Source organism: Gossypium hirsutum, chromosome D01 (assembly GCF_007990345.1).
Source record: "Gossypium hirsutum isolate 1008001.06 chromosome D01, Gossypium_hirsutum_v2.1, whole genome shotgun sequence".
Taxonomy (NCBI): domain Eukaryota; kingdom Viridiplantae; phylum Streptophyta; class Magnoliopsida; order Malvales; family Malvaceae; genus Gossypium; species Gossypium hirsutum.
The window spans coordinates 53763848-53781542 of NC_053437.1; the positions used below are offsets into that span (position 1 = coordinate 53763848).

The window sequence follows — 17695 nt, forward strand, 5'->3', positions numbered from 1 at the left end:
AAAAAACCTTCACCTTCGGCGGCTGTCGTCTCACCCACATCGACACGGCATGGATTGGCCTCTTCTTATCAATTTTCTCTTTGGGTTTCTTTGACCTCTATTAATCTTCTGCTCATATACTCTAGTTAATAGAAGAATTTGATGGTGGGATATTATAGAAGCTGACATTTTGAGCTGTTGTTCAGGTTTTGAACGAATTCACCCATGGGAAACAATAAAAAGTGGGTAAGACAGAGTGATATCCTACTAGGTTGGCCGTGGGGCTGAAGAGAGACCCTGTCGTCATCCTCCGTATTCAAGGAGAAGATCTCTTGGATTTCATCAACGGCCCAAATTATGAAGCTGAGATGGTGTCCATATTTTCACAGATATATAGGGCTCTCAAATGATGCTTCCCTGCATGATATCATTATTAAGGCTATGGAGAAACTTACGGTTGATTAAGGAATGCCCCCTTCTTCAGATTCTTGGGTAATTCAATCAGTAATATTAAGAAAATGTAGTGAAATATGGAAAACTTAAACCTTTGCGTTCCTTCTTCTTGGTTTCTGTTGCTGGTGTAGGTTATGAGCAAAATTGTGGAACTAGCTTTGCAGTTATGGGATGGCAATGATCAAGACGAACCTGTCTGTAAAGAAACATTCTTGGAAGAATTTAAGAAAGTAGCAAAGCATGTGGCTCAAAATCTCGTGGAGCGCCTGTAATTGTTGCTCATAATGAAAACACCTTTGATGGGAGTGGCATCAAAAGATTACCATCCAACAAGTTTGAACTAGACAAGTTATTATAGTATGCTCTTTGTAGTCTCTATTGCGAAATGATCATCCATGCAAGGGTGCCCATAACACAAGTCTACGAGCTTACCAAATGTGCAAGCTCTATAAAATTGCAAGCTTACTAATAGTGCGAGCTCCTTACCTTGCAAGTTGCCAACTCGCACTAAAATAGTGATGATTTTTTATTAGAAGTTTTAGTTGCTGATTAGATTGAAATCAGCCAACAAGGAAGCAAGTTAATTGAATCTAGTTACAAAACTAAGCTAAGTTGTAAATATTTTATTATTATTTTTAGCTTATTCAAGCTTTCTTGTTCCTGTAAACAAAGCAATCGGTTTTTTTAATGAAATAGTTAATCACAAGCTAATCTTTTCTTCACTTTTAATCCTTTTTGCCTTTGTTTCAAAATTTCCAACAATTGGTATCAAATCAAATTATCTTTGAGGATATGTCTTCATAAAAATGTCTTCAAAAAACTTTACACCACCACCACCCCCTGTTTTTATAGGAGAAAACTACCACATCTGGGTAGTAAAGATGAAAATCTATCTTCAAGCCTTAGATATTTGTAAATATTGAAATAGAAATACCAGTGTTGAGGCCAAATCTTACACTCGCTCAAATGAAACAACACAGTGAAGAATGTGCCAAAAAACACAAGGCAATGTCTTGCCTACAAAACGGTGTTTCAGACGTGATATTTACAAGAATCATGACCTATGATACTCCCAAACAAGCTTGGGATAAGTTTAAGGAGGAGTTCTAAGGTTCACAAAAGACAAGGTAGCAGCAGATGATAAATCTCAGACGAGATTTTGAAAACCTCAAGATGAAGGAAACTGAGACTATGAAGCAATATTCAGATCGAATCATGGCAGTGGTGAACTAGATAAGATTGCTAGGGGACTAGTTTGTGGATAGTCGAGTAGTTGAGAAGGTGATTGCCAGACTTCCTGAGAGATATGAATAAAAAAATCCTCACTAGAAGATTCAAGGGATCTATCAGCCATCTCACTCTCAGAGCTAATCAATGTTTTGTATGCTCTAGAACAAAGAAAGGCAAGCAGAGAAGAAGGACATGCTAGAAGAGCTTTTCAAGCCAAAAATAGAGATGCTGCAAGCTCCTCCTTAAGTTAGAAAGGAAAAAAAGTTGGACAGATAAAAAGGAGAAGTCAAAGAAAGGTAGTGGAAAGAAAAAAATATTCACTATGTTCGCACTGCAAGAAATTGGGTTATCTTGAGAAATTCTGTTGGTTCAGGCCTGATGCCCAATACAAAAACTGTAATTAGTTTGGCCATGTAGAGAAAGTATGCAAAAACAAAGGGTATACACAACAACAAAATGATAAGGCACTAATAGTAGAAGCATAAGAACTGATGCTTACAACCTCCTATGAAGTGAAGCTCACTACTTCCTGCGAAGCCCAGCTCGCCTTATCATGCGAACTCTCCAGTGTAGTAAGAAAAAATTGGCTCGTAGATAGTGGTCGTACGAGTCACATGACAGAAAATACAAGCATCTTTAAGAGTGTTGACAAAAGATTCCATTCCAAAGTGAAAGTTGGAAATGGCCAGTATATCGAAATAGTTGGAAAGGGAGATGTTTTGATCAAAACTTCATCAAGTACTAAACTTGTCACAAATATTCTTTTAGTTCCTAACATAGATCAAAACCTGCTAAGTGTAGGACAAATGCTCGAGAAAAATTACTCTGTGGTATTCAAGGATAACAAATGTCTAATGTAACACCCCCTAACCCATCTCCGTCACCGATTTAAAGTTATAGAGCATTACTGTACACTATAGAACCTTTAACATCTAAATAGAGATCAACATGCAATTCACATATCAACATTCACTATCACAATTTAATTATGGAAAAAATAATTTTACGGGCCTTAAATCGGGCTTAAGTGGCCCTAAAAATAGTTTGGGAACAATCAGAGACTTATTCGAATCAAAACAGAAACTTTAGGGCAAAATTGAAAATTTGCAAAATAAGGGTCACACGGCCGTGTGGCATAACCTAGGTCGTGTGGACATTCGAACTAAGGGACACATGGCCGTGTCCCAGCCCATGTTATAAACCGTGTAACTCACTAACTTGTGTCAAGTGGCCGTGTCGTAAACTGTGTGTATATTCGAAATATGGTCACACGACCATGTCACTGGCCGTGTGAAACTTGCACCTAAAATTTAGAAGACACATGGTAGTGTAAGGTGACCATGTGTGGCACACAGCCATGTGATAACCCGCTTCCCAGGCCATGTGTGGAAACACGAAAATATATAGACTTTTTCATACCCTTTTTAACTCAAATTCATGCAATTTCGTAGTAATTCTTGCCGAAAAATATAATATAATTATAAAAAAATTAAATTGCACTTAAATTTTTAACGTATTGAATTTTAATTAATTTTATAATAGATTTTCATAAATTTTGATTTCTTTTCAACAGATTTGCACAAAAGGTGAAAATTGGCTCGGTAGACACTACTAGGAGTACAAAATCGTGAAGTGATTTCTGAAGTATTGAGGTGACCTAATTTTTCAGCCTAAGACGGTCCAAATGATGAATATTACTACATAATATAATCAATTTTAATTATATACAATTTATTTTGGGTAAAAAACTATTATTAATTATAATATAAAAGGAGGCCAAGTTATGCTAAACCGAAAGACTGATCCAACCGAGCAAATGGGCTGCCCAAAACTGTCCAACATCCTGACCCAATCAGCTCAAAATAGCTGATTTATTGACTTGAAAATCAGCCCTTGAAGTGTCCTTTAAAATTGCATTCAAACCCCTCCACTTTCTTTGCTTTTAAAGATTCACCCCAAGCTAAATTTAGCAAGTTTGGAACATTCAAACTTGCCACATGTGTGGCCGGCCAAGGGGGGTATATGTGTAACAACCCGGTTTTGACCCTAATCGGAACAGTGGTTTCGGGACCACAAATCTGAATTAGAAAAATATTATTAATATTATTTTGCGTGTTTATTTTGTGTGCATTTGATTGTGTGAAATTTTCGTGTTTTAATTTCGTCGTTTAAGTGTCCGATTTAATAAAAGGGCTTAATCGCGTAAAATGAAAATTTAGGGGTTAATTATAAAAGCACTTAATTGTTGTTGTCTTTATAACTTAGAGGTTTTATTATGCAAATAGTCCACTATGTAAGTTAGTGGGTGGCAAAGGACTAATGTAACCTTATTATATATGTTATATATATATATATGTAAAGGTTAATATAGTAAATTAAAAATAAAGCTAATATATGTTTAATATAACAAATTAAAAGGGCCATGTTCTTCATCTTGGCCGAATATAGAAAAGAAAAAGAAAGGAAAATAGAACAACAAAGTTCGGCTATCTTCAGGTCTAATTAAGGTATATTTTTGCTTCGGTTTTTGATGATTTTTACGTTTTTGATATCGTTGCTTTGAATACTACCCGACCCATGCTTGAATTTCTGATTTTAATGAATATTTTGAGTTATTCCATTGATGAATATTTGTGTTTTGTGATGTTTGATGATGAATAATGGAAGATATGTCTTAGATTAACATGTTTTGTCTTGGGATTTTTGATGAATTTGAGTATTTAGGGCTAAATTGTGAAAATAAATTTTTGAGGGACTAAAATGTGAAATAAATGCAATGTGTGGACTTGTATGAGAACCATGAATATTCGGCCCTTGTGTAGTATGGGCAAATTTTGTGTATTTTGTGTTTTGTGCAAAAAGGGCTAAATTGCAAAATGTGCAAAATGTTAGGGGCAAAATGGTAATTTTCCCATTTATGTATTTTTGGACTTAATTGAATGTTTTTATGAATAAAAAGGTTAAATTTGATTATGTTTAGATCAAGAAATGAAGAAAACGAATTTGGATCGGGGAAAAACGAAAGTAATCGAATAGTCGATCGTGTCTGCTGATATCCGAGGTAAGTCTATTAGCAACTAAAAATTATTAAGTTATAATTGAAAGTATATTAGTTGAATAAATTTTGAAGTGTAGATTTTATATATTTATAATATTCGAATATACAAGTATGATCTTGTATAAATTCATGGTTTGAAATGAAGATATGAAATGTAATCAAGAATAGGTGATGTTCGAATAAGCATGAATATATATATATATAAATTTCTTTTCTTGAAATTAGGTAAGAAAGTTATATATATACATAAGATAGATCAAATTTATATATGTGAATACATGATTAAGTCTTGAATTTAGACAAAGATATGTATATATATATATTATGTATAATACTCGAATATATATATATACGTATATACAAGTATAAACTCTTGGATTGGATTAAAAATATGTAACTTATAATTGTATATGTATAGTTTCGAATAGGGATATACATATATATATATATAATTTATTTGTATATGCTGTACTCGAATGAGCATGTTTACATATATATATATGTCCTTTTATTGAATTTAGGTAGGACATTTATATAAGCTTATATGAAGTTTGATTATACAAGAGTATGTGTATATGTTATTGTAATGAATTTAAGTATGAAATTTATAAATGTATGTGAAAGTTTCGATTATGTATGTATGTTCATGTAAAAGTTCTTAAATGGAAGTGAAGATATGAATTTATTAATTTGGATCATTATAAAGTGATCGAATGTAATACAGACTTTACGTCTAGCAGGCTTGATGCCGGTGAAATAATTCAGACTTTACGTCTAGCAGGCTTAATGCCGGTGATACATTTCGGACTATAGGTCTAGCAGGCTAAAAGCTGGTGTACTGATTCAGGTTTTAAAACCTAGCAGGCTAAGTGCCGGTGAATCTATTTAAATTATGTGAAAATATGCAATTGTTATATCTATGATTTTGGTTATATGAAATCGATGAATACATAAACATTAGGTTTTTATATTCTTGGTGAGTATACATCTACATTCCGGTTTTGCTTTGGTTAAGCATAATTGTATGCATTTGGTGTATACAAATAATAAAGGCATATGTACATTAGGTATATGCGGTTGTTAAATACATATAAGTCGAGCCTATGTGTTTGATAATTATTTATGAATGCAATTGGGATATATATATATATATAAATGTACTCATTTAAATGTATATGATGAATATGTATATATATATTCGAATGTATGTATTAGCTATGTATTCGAATATGTATATATATATTCGAATGTATGTATTAGCTATGTATTCAGGTATAAATTCAAATGAGTCTATATATATACAAACGAATATAATAGGTGATTGGTATATATGAGTATGATCAATTTTATGCACATGATAAGTACATATGTGAATTCGAAAGTGTGCAAGTAATAAAGTGTATATACATTCGGTTTTAATTGTTGATAATTATGTATGCATTTTTCTATAAGTAATTGTTAATATATATATATACATTTTTGTTGTTATGCTATAGACTTACTAAGCTATAAAAGCTTACTTTGTTTGTTTTCGTCCATTTGATTTTATAGATTTTGGAGACGCGTTACGAGCTCGGGGATCATCAGCATAGTCCATCACACTATCGACTTCTTTTGGTATTGTGTTAAATATTTGAACTTAATCTTATGGCATGTATAGGTTTGAGTACAATGTTAATTACATTTTGATTGTAAATTATAATAGCTATGCGAAAGTAATTAAATTTTCATGTTGTGATCAGTTTGGTTGAAAAAAAAATGGTTGTGTTTGTTCGGTAATGCCTCGTAACCCTAATTCGGCGACGGAGACGGGTTAGGGGTGTTACAATATGGCTGCTGAATTTTTTTTTTACTTTTAGCAGTCAATCCCACCTGTAAATACCCCATTCACCTATTCATTTCAATACACTTTTCATTCCTCACATCTCTTTCACTTTCTCTTCTTGTTTCCCATTTTCTTTCTTGTCCCTTCCTTGCCGATTTCCCTCTTGGAAAAGAGCCCTTCAACCAACTTGGGTAGCAGCATTCAAGTGCTTGTAGAAGCCTTAGTTCAACAAGAATGAGCGGAGAAGGAGGAGTGGAGCAAACTAGTCAGGCTTCGGAGAAACACCAGATTTGATTCTAGTTCCCTATCCTTTAACTTTTATTGTTGTTGTTATGAACATGTCTATGAATATTTGTTATGTTGTCATTCTTAATTCAATTAACATGGCTTAAAGTTAATCTGTGTTAGGTTGATTGCATTTCATCCACTTAAGTTATATAAATTATGTTTGTGTTGTTATAGATCTTGATAAATTGTTTGATTAAGTAAAACCATGATTATGTTATTCTTGCATTAAAATTCTAAGGTAACTAATGAATTAATTATTAATCGTATTGAAATTTTAATTAATTGACACAATACTTAATTAATGCATGTTTAATCTTTTAAGGTAGCTGAGGGTTAAATTAGTGACGGTATTAAACGATACATTAGCCTTGCATAACTTGCAAGACTATTGTGATTAAACTGTTTCAATATAGGTATATATTGTTATCTCACTTAATCTTTTACTTGCTTATTAAAATTGATTAATTGTTTGAATTGGCATAGTAATATGTTCAAGAGATTAGTTAATTTAGTAAGTTTGTATGTGCTCTAGTTAACAAATTACCAAGTTGCCGCGAATTTATTCGTAACAACATGAACATTGTTTTGGTAATATTAAGTTAAGAAATGTAATTAATCTTAAACAATTATGTCATCTTGATTAAAATAATCTTTTGAATTCGTGTATTGCAACTTTTATTTTATTTTATTTTATTTTACTCAAATTTTATTTTTTAATATTTTTTAATCACTTCCTCAAAATCAAAATAATGTTAATCACAAAAGTGTTTGGATTTCATTTCATAAATAATTTTCTTAAACAGTCCATGTCGCAACGATAACTCGGCATTTACTTGTCACTTTATTACTTGTTGCGATTGTGTACACTTGCACATTTCTGTCACTCCAAGTTTGTAACACCCTTAACCCGTATCTATCTTCAGAATAGGGTTATAGAGCATTACCAGAGTTTACTAATTAATTTTCAGACTTTTCTTTTCATCAAGCATTCATATTTATAACCAATCAAAATCAAAACATTAATGAGCTAACGTTAACCAATTTCACTTGTACATGCCATTATAATTAGAATCAAATCATCCAAAATTATCGATAGAACTGATGGATAATGTGATATATCTCTAGCAAGCTTCCAACTCAATCGAGCTTCCGATAATCATTTCAATGCATCAAATAATTATACATATTACCAATAATAATTCAATTCCAATAATAAAACACACACACATATATATAATATTCATTACCAAATAGCATTCACTTCAATTAAAATTATACAGAATATAGTTCATACGAACTTACCAGGCTAAATTGCAGAAATACTAAAATTTAGGGACATTTTGGAAATTTTCTATTTTTCTCAAATTTCCACCCAATCTTGATCTAAATTAATATTTCATTCAATTTACTAATTTAAATAATAAAACAATTCATTTCATGCAATTTGGTCACTTTTTGACATTTTTACAAATTTACCCTTAAAGTTTTAATTTTATTCAATTTAGTCCCTAAGCCTAAAACTTGCAAATTATCCATGCTAGCTGAATATTCATATATATATTTTCCTCCTCCTCCTCTCCATTCCACATCCTTAATTTATATAATATGCTTATAAGTAACATTATCTATGATTTTACTATTTACTTGTAAATTTATTCAAAACTGTCCATTTGAGTAATAGCCACTAAATTATTTTTATCTTGAGCTACAGAAATCCAAATTAGGATCCGCTAATTTTACCTGAAACTAGGATCACATATCTTCTTACTATAAAATTTTTAGAATTCTTTTTAGCCAATAAGTACAGTTTATTCTTTGAAGTCACCTCTGTTCTGTTGTTTCACAGTTCCGACCCTTTTTCACTAAAACTTAATTATCTCATTGTACAGAATTCGGATGATATTTCCATTTGTTTAAATTTAAAATATACTCTTTAAGTATTTTAAACATATAAATTATAACCCATAATTATTTTTTTACAATTTTTGATGATTTTCCAAAGTCAGAATAGGGGAACCCGAAATCATTCTGATCTTGTCTCACATAATCTATTATATTTCATGGTTTACAATTTCATTACTTACACCGTTTCTTCTATGAGAAACTAGACTCAGTATGCTTTAATTACATATTTTTTTCATCCTATAGTTTCATTTCCACAATTTATGGTGATTTTTCAAAATTAACCTACTGCTGCTGTCCAAAACTGTTTTAGTGCAAAATGTTAATTACTAAGTTTATAACTTCCTTATTCCCTTTCTCTATAATATTTCCCATCACTTTTACTTATTTTTCTTCACTAATATATCAAGAATATAATAATTTATATAAGAAAACTCTACTATAACATCTTTTCCATGCTATTTCAATAATATCAAACTTAAAAATATATTGAAATCTCAATGTTCTTACCTTGTCCTATTGATTTCAACCTATAACTTGATTTTCTCTCTCCTCCAGCTTCAATTTCTTGAATCCAACTTGATATTCTAGCTCCCCATAGTCTCCTTGTTATCTTTCTCTCTTAATGGCTATGGAAATTCTTTTGATTTCTAAGTGAAAATGATGAATTTTTTTTGGTGGAAGGACCAAATTGTAAAGAAAGCAAAACTTTTTTTCTTCTCTTCTCTTCTAACGTGAATTGCATGGAAAAGATGGTGGGTTGGTTCCTTTTTATCTTTCTTTCCACTTATATATACTAAATAATAAAATAATAAAATATCATTTAAAAATCAAATTAAAATATTAATAAACTAATATTTATTTAATTAATCTAAAATATCTCCAACATCATCATTATCTTCTAGATTTCTCTCTCTTCTAAATGATCATTTTCCCTTTATGATCTTTTAAAATTTCATCCTTGAGTCATTACTTAATTTGGTAAAATTATGATTTAGTCCCTCATAATTCTTCACCTATTCAATTTGGTCCTAATTCATCCATTTTCCTTAGTTTCTAGATTATTCCAACCTTAAAATATTTGCACTATTGGTCCTTCAAAATTTTTTTATTTGCACTTTAACCCCTCAAATTTTGAGTATTTACCCTTGGGCAACAAAACTTTTCTCACTTTTGTGGTTTAATTCTTTATTGAATTAATATGTCATAATTTACTTCTTAATGTTGACATAACTCAAAATTACCCTTTTTATCACTTTATTTCCTTATTTTACTATATCAGGAATATTATCTTACTTTCTTACTATAGTAATTTTTAGGGTATTACAAAGTTTCTGGCGCTATTGCCGGGAACTGTTTTAAAAGTCATTATTTGTGAATTTGTTAATTTTTCATTTTAGTTTATTTTTCTGTTCAATTTTAACTTAGTTAATTTTTTTTGTTTTTGTTTTAGGTGTTTATGAGTATTGATCGAATTATTGATTTACCCCCTATAGATTCTGAAATTGAAAGAACTTTTCGACAACGAAGAAGACAAGTAGTTTAGAGAAGGACTGAAGGGATGAACTTCTTAAACCAGAATGAAGGAAATGGAGCAAACCCTGCTCAAAATCTTATCTTATTGCTGATGATAAGGATAGAGCTCTAAGACAATATGTCGTACTAGTGTTTCATGATCTTAATCTGAGTATTAGGAGACCTGAAATTGAGGCACAACAATTCGAGTTGAAGCCAATCATGTTCCAAATGCTTCAGACAATGGACCAAGTCAGTGGAATTCCTACCGGAGATCCTCACCTTCACTTAAGACTATGTGTGGAGGTGAGCGATTCTTTTAAGTTAGCCAGAGTACCCGAAGATGCACTATGATTAAAGTTGTTCCCATACTCACTAAGGGACAGAGCTTGAGCCATGTTGAACTCATTACCACCACATTCCATTACTGCATGGCAAGAGTTAACAGAAAGATTTCTTGTTAAGTACTTCCCACCTAGTAAGATTGGTAAGTTGAGGAGCGAGATTACTACCTTCCAACAGTTGGATGATAAGTCCTTGTATGAGGCGTGGGAGAGGTTTAAAGAACTACTACGAAGATGCCCTCATCATGAAATCCCTCATTGCATCCAATTAGAGACGTTCTATAAAGGTCTGAATGCTCACACAAGGATAGTAGTGGACGCTTCTGCTAATGGTGCTCTCTTTTCTAAGTCTTATAAAGAGGATTATGAAATCATTGAGAGGATTGCCAACAATAACTATCAATGGCCAACCAATTGAGTAGCGTAAAGAAGACAAGTCACAGGAATACATGAAGTGGATCCATTCACTTCTCTTGTATCTCAAATATCTTCGATTTCCTTAATGCTTAAAATTTTTACCACTAATGGGTTTAATAATTTTGCAGCTTAGCCACCTAATCAATATGAAAATGTAGCCTATGTTATTGTGGGGAGGGACATTTGTTCGAAGAATGTCCATCAAACCTAGAATTTGTGTAATACATGGGTAATCAGAACCAGAATCGAGGAAGGAAAGGACTAAAATCCAACTTTTATAACCCATATTGGTAAAATCATCCTAAATTTTTCAGTAGTAACCAAGGGGCTTGAACGAATAACACTTATGCACAACCTAAACCGACCCAGCCACATGTTTTTAGCTAACAAGTTCAGAAACCAACTCAAGTTGAACATGCCAATAGCTTAGAGAAACTATTTAAGGCATATATGGCAAAAAAATGATGCCACTTTACGGAATTTGGAGAATCAAGTGGGTCAACTTGCTACTGAACTTAGGAACTGACTACAAGGTGCCTTGCCCAGTGATATGAAAAATCCAAGAAGTCTAGGAAAAGAGCATTGTAAAGCATTGATATTGAGGAGCGGAAAGACGTTAGAGCCTAATTCTGTCAAAGTTGAATAGGAGCCAGCTGATGCTCAAGATGCAGTGAAAGTTCAACCAAGTGTTGAAATTCTAGCTTCACTTGAACCAAAATCTGCAAAACCCAATAAGGTAATTTTCGAACCAGTCAATTCTGATAAACTGACAATTTCGTTAGATGTAGAATTGCCACAGAAGATAAATCAACCAGTTCAAGTAAAGATTCCTCCACCACCCTACCCTCAAAGACTTTAAAAGCAGGAGTAGAAAGTCCAGTTCAATAAGTCCCTAGACGTACTCAAGCAACTTCATATCAACATTCCGTTGGTAGAAGCACTTGAATAAAATGTTGAATTACGTCAAATTTATGAAGGATATCCTATCTAAGAAACAAAGACTAGGATAATTTGAGATAGGAGCCCTGACGAAGGAATGTAGTGCATATCTTCAAGATAAACTACCTCTAAAGTTGAAGGATCCTGGATGTTTTACCATACCTTACAACATTGGAGCAATATATTGTGGTAAGGCACTATGCGATTTGGGTGCGAGCATCAACTTGATGCCCATGTACATATTTAGAAAGTGGGGATAGGTGAAGTTGGACCACCTACTACGGTTACACTTCGATTAGTAGATCGATCCTTAGCACATCTAGAAGGAAAAATCGAGGATGTATTAGTATGTGTGGACAAATTTATTTTTCTGCTGACTTTGTTATTTTAGGCTTCGAAGTAGACAAAGAAGTGCTAATCATCCTAGGAAGGATTTTTCTAGAAACAGGAAGGACCTTTATTGATGTGTAGAAGGGTGAACTTACTATGCGTGTTTAGGACGATCAGATAACATTTAAAGTTTTTAAGTCTATGCGATTTCCTGACACAGTTGATGATTGTTCTGCAGTATTCGAGTTAGAGGAATTAATCATGGAAAAGGAACTCAACTATGTTGAGGATCCATTGGAGCAAATTTTGACATCAAACCCTCCAAGTGATGAAGAGGGGGAGGAATACTTAGCTTTGCTAGAAGTTAATCAAAGGGGATTTAATCCGCAATCCCGCTTTGAATCTTTGGAGTTAGACAGTAGAGATTTTGTCCAACCAAAAGCGTCAATTAAGGAGCCACCTAAATTAGAAATGAAGGTACTTCCCTCACATTTAAAATATGTTTATTTAGGCAATGCTTCTACTTTGTTTGTGATTGTTTTAGTGAAGTTGACTGAAGAGCAAGAAGAGAAACTTCTCCTAGTATTACAACAATTCAAGAAGTCTATCGGATGGACTATAGCCAATATTCATGGCATTATTCTATTTGTATGCATGCAAAAGATTATCTTGGAAGATGGCAAGAAAGGGGCGATTGATAGACAATAAAGACTAAACCCCATCATAAAGAACGTGGTAAAGAAAGAGATCATAAAATGGTTAGATGCGGGTATAATTTAACCCATCTCAGACAGTTCATGGGTAAGTCTGGTCGAGTGCATGCTAAATAAAAGAGTTATTACAATCATTGAGAATGAAAATAATGAGTTAATACCAGTTAGAATGGTTACGGGATGAAGAATTTGTATAGATTACCGAAAGTTGAACAAGTCGACTAGGAAATATCATTTTCCTTTGCCGTTCTTGGACCAGATGCTAGATAGACTCGTGGGGCGAGATTATTATTATTTCCTCAATGGATCAGGGTATAATCAAATCACAGTAGCACTAGAGGATCAACACAAAACAACGTTCACATACCCCGTACGGTACATTTGCATTTAGACGCATGCCATTTGGTTTATGTAATGCACTTATTATATTTCAAAGATATATGATGTCTATTTTTACTAACATGGTTGAGAAGTATTTGGAAGTTTTTATGGATGATTTTTTAGTATTCCAAGATATATATGATGATTGCCTAGCCAATCTAGCCAAGGTACTAAGGTGATGCAAAGAAACAAACCTCATACTTAACTAGGAAAAGTACCATTTTATTGTACAAGAAGGTATTGTTCTAGGGCATTAGGTAACGAGACATGGAATCAAGGTAGATAAAGCAAAGGTAGATGTTATTGAGAAAGTCTCACCTTTAACATCTATAAAAGTTGTTAGGAGCTTTTTGGGCCACTCCGATTTCTATCGAAGATTTATCAATGACTTCTCCAAAATTGCTAAACCATTATGCAAATTATTGGAGAAGGACACGATGTTCAAATTTGATGAGGAATGTTTAAGAGCTTTCAATGATTTGAAGAGTCGGTTAGTTTCAACACCCATCATTGTCACACCACATTGAGAATTGCCATTTGAATTGATGTGTGATGCAAGTGACTTCGCGATAGGAGCTATGATGGGCCAGTGAAGGAACAAAGTTTTTCATCTCATCTACTATGCAAGTCGGACTTTGGCGAGAGCTCAATTGAATTATATGGTAACAGAGAAAGAGTTACTTGCTGTTGCGTTTGCTTTTGACAAGTTTCGATCTTATCTTGTAGGTACCAAAGTGACGATCTATACGGATCATTCGAAAATTAAGTATTTACTTGCCAAGAAAGACGCTAAGACAAGATTGATCCAATGGGTACTTCTACTCCAAGAGTTTGATCTAGAAATTCAGGATCGAAAGGGTGTAGAAAATCAAGTAGCCAAGAGTTTGATCTAGAAATTCAGGATCGAAAGGTAGTAGAAAATCAAGTAGCAGACCACTTATCCAAATTAGAGCCACAAGAAGGGACTTCTCCACTTATACTTATTCAAGAGACATTTCCAGATAAACACATACTAAAGGTAAATCATGTCCATAATACCCCTTAGTTTGTTGATTTTGCTAACTATCTAGCTTGTGGTTTGATGCCTTTTGATAAGTCATATCAACAAAAGAAAAAGTTTCTTCACGATGTGAAGTACTATTTCTAGGAAGAACCATACTTGTTCAGAAAGTGTGCAGATCAAATGATCAGGAGATGCGTGGTAGAAAATGAAGTACATGAGATTTTATATCATTACCACACAGCTCCGAGTGGGGGACACTTCAGAGGTACACTTACTGCAACCAAAGTATTTCAAGCGGGATTCTTTTGGCCAACTATATTCAAGGAGGCATATGTTTATGTAAAAAGTTATGATCGATGCTAGAGGGTTGGAAACGTCACCAACAGAAATGAGTTGCCCTGAAAAAATATCATTGAGGTAGAATTATTCGATGTGTGGGGTATTGACTTCCTTGGTTCTTTTCCTCTGTCTTTTGGTCATAAGTACATATTGGTAGCAGTAGACTATGTGTCTAACTGGGTTAAATTCGAGCCATATCCGACGAACGATACCAAGGTTGTGATGAAATTTTTGCAAACACATGTGTTCACAAGGTTTGGTACTCCTAAGGCCATCATTAATGATAAGGGGTCCCATTTTGTGAACAAATGGTTGAAATGGTTACTCAACAAACATGGAGTGAAGCACAAGGTTGCCACAGTTTACCATCTGTAAACGAATGGATAAGCTAAACTAGCGAACAAAGAGATAAAAGACATACTCGAGAAGGTAATTTGTCCTAACCGATGAGATTAGTCCAAAAGACTGGATAATGCTTTATGGGCCTACAGGATAGCATACAATACACCTTTAGGGATTTCACCCTATAGGTTGGTTTTTGGGAAAGCATGTCATCTGCCCTTATAGTTAGAACATAAAGCTTACTGGGCTCTCCAACAACTCAACTTGGACCTTAAGCTTGCTAAAGAGAAATGGATGCTTCAACTCAATGAGTTAGAAGAGTTATGAATGTTCCCATACGAGAATGCTAAACTATTCAAGGAAAGACTTAAAAGATGACATGACAAGCACATTCGAGTTCGAGAATTTGAAGCAGGTTAACAAGTCTTGTTATTCAATTTCAGATTAAGGTTCTTTCCAAGTAAGTTAAAATCACGTTGGTCCAGTCCATTTACGATTCACCAAGTTTTTCCATATGGAGTTGTCAAACTTCAAGGTAAAGGAGGTAAAATTGAACGGGATAAAGTCTCGTTCATCTTATCATATATTTAATTTTTCTCGTTTTCTTTTTAAATAAATGGTTTATGGTATATTTTCAGGATTAGTATGTTTAAATAAATTGTCTAAGAGATTGGAACTTAAGCGGGACCATTTATGACCCTCCAATCTTTTCTTGGAATTAATTTAAATATAATCTTCCAGGAAATTATTCCCTAATTGAAAAAAAATAAATTTTTAGTTTTTCAAATAAAAGGGTAAATTTTGATCCAAGTTTTAATCGCAACTCAATTTTCAAATTTTCTTTAAGTTTAGGTACTTAATTGAATTATTTGAAAATTTTGGTTGTTCTTTTTGTAAATATTAAAAATTAGCTGTCTCTTTTTGTAAATATTTTTAAAGGCAGCAAAAATAAAGGTTTTTAAATTAATTTTTAATAAATAAGGTGATAATAATTAATATATAATTATCCTTATTATAATGTATATTAATTATTATCAACTTTATATAGAACTAGGATTAGTTTAAACTTTATCATATCTTAGTAAAATTTATCTTAATAAATAAAGTAATAGCAAATAATATTTTAATATACATCATATTAATTGTTAATTGTTCTAAAAATTCTAATTAAATTCCTTCCTCACTTCACTATAAATTCTACCAACCTTCTCCATCATTCACCACCCATCAAACCAACCTCCATTCACCCGTTCCACCATCAACCCTAGCATTCAAAAACTACCAAGTGCCGTAGCTCCTAACCACCACCAACAGCTCCTATTCGGCTAACAGCTACACACGCACTTGGCGCACTTGCCCAACAACTCCCGCACCAGCCCTTGCACACTGCTATCGTCGCTCACACCAGGCCTCGCTCGACACACCTGTTTGAGGCCCATGCACCTGCTCGACGCATCTGCCTGCTGCCCGCATACGCACCACCCCTGCTCGCGCCTTGTTTGCGCACCAGCCCTACGTGCTGTTGTAGTTCTTTGCTTCAAGCTCGTGCGCACCTTTGCACAACCCGTACTCCATTTTTATCTTTGCACCACACTTCCATCTCATTTAGCCACCAACCGATCACCCTTCCAACCAACCCTCAATTAAAATCTTTTGCTTCTAATTTTTGAGTACTTAATTTTTTATACAAACATGTTAAGAATTTTTTTTCCTAAATTTCAATTTTATTTGGTTATTTAATTTTTCAATTTATTGAATTATTAATATTTTATGCAAATTGAATTTTTGAGAAAATTTGTTTCCACCTTATGTTTAGGTTAATCATGGCTCGCAAAAGAACTCGTGCCTCTGCCCAAGTTGAAGAATCACAAAACAAATTTTACTGTGAAAAAGCTAAGGTGAGATACGATAGCATATTCAAAAATTAGCAAATGTTTCCTGAAAAAGGCTTTGCACTAAAAGAAAGCAACTATATCGATTTCATGGCGCGTATTTGACAAATTGATGAAGCTTTCAATTGGGAGTTGTTTTGTGAGAAAAGACCTAGTGCAGATAAAAAGTTTGCTCGTGAATTTTATGCGAATTTGACCTCAAGCAAATTAACGGAAGTTTCTGTTCGAGGAGTCAAGGTATCAATAAGCTCAAACACTATTAATAAATTCTTTGAATTACTTGATTTTGAATACGACAAATATTCTTATTTGATGAGAAATATTAAGGCTAAAAATCTGCAAGAAATTCTCGAGGAAATTACAGTTTCGGGTTCTAAGTGGACTTTGTCAAATCATGAAACTCATAGTTGTCGTAGAGAATATTTAACACCACTAGTGAATGTATGGTTCTATTTCATTCGATTCAGCCTTATACCTATTTCACATGAGACTACAATTTCATTAGAGTGAATGGTCTTGTTATACTCAATCTTAACGGCAAAGACCATTGATGTGGCAGCAACAAGCTTAATGGAGATATTCAAAAATACGGGATAACTTAATGAGAAACGCTTTTATGAAAATATTCAATGACTCGTTTATTTTTGTGCCTGAATTTCCAAATTTTATATTTGAACCATGGAGTCCAATATCGAAGAGGTAACGAACTGATTCATGCAAAAACAAAGAAGATGGAGCAAAAGAT

At 33.3% G+C, this 17695-nt stretch overlaps 1 non-coding gene across 1 annotated transcript; it reads right to left on the minus strand.

Moving 5' to 3' along the window:
* Nucleotides 1-10739: 10739 nt before the first annotated feature.
* LOC121214293 (small nucleolar RNA R71) lies at nucleotides 10740-10846 on the minus strand. The gene has a single exon (XR_005909877.1). It is a non-coding gene; the product is annotated as a small nucleolar RNA R71 (small nucleolar RNA).
* Nucleotides 10847-17695: the final 6849 nt, after the last annotated feature.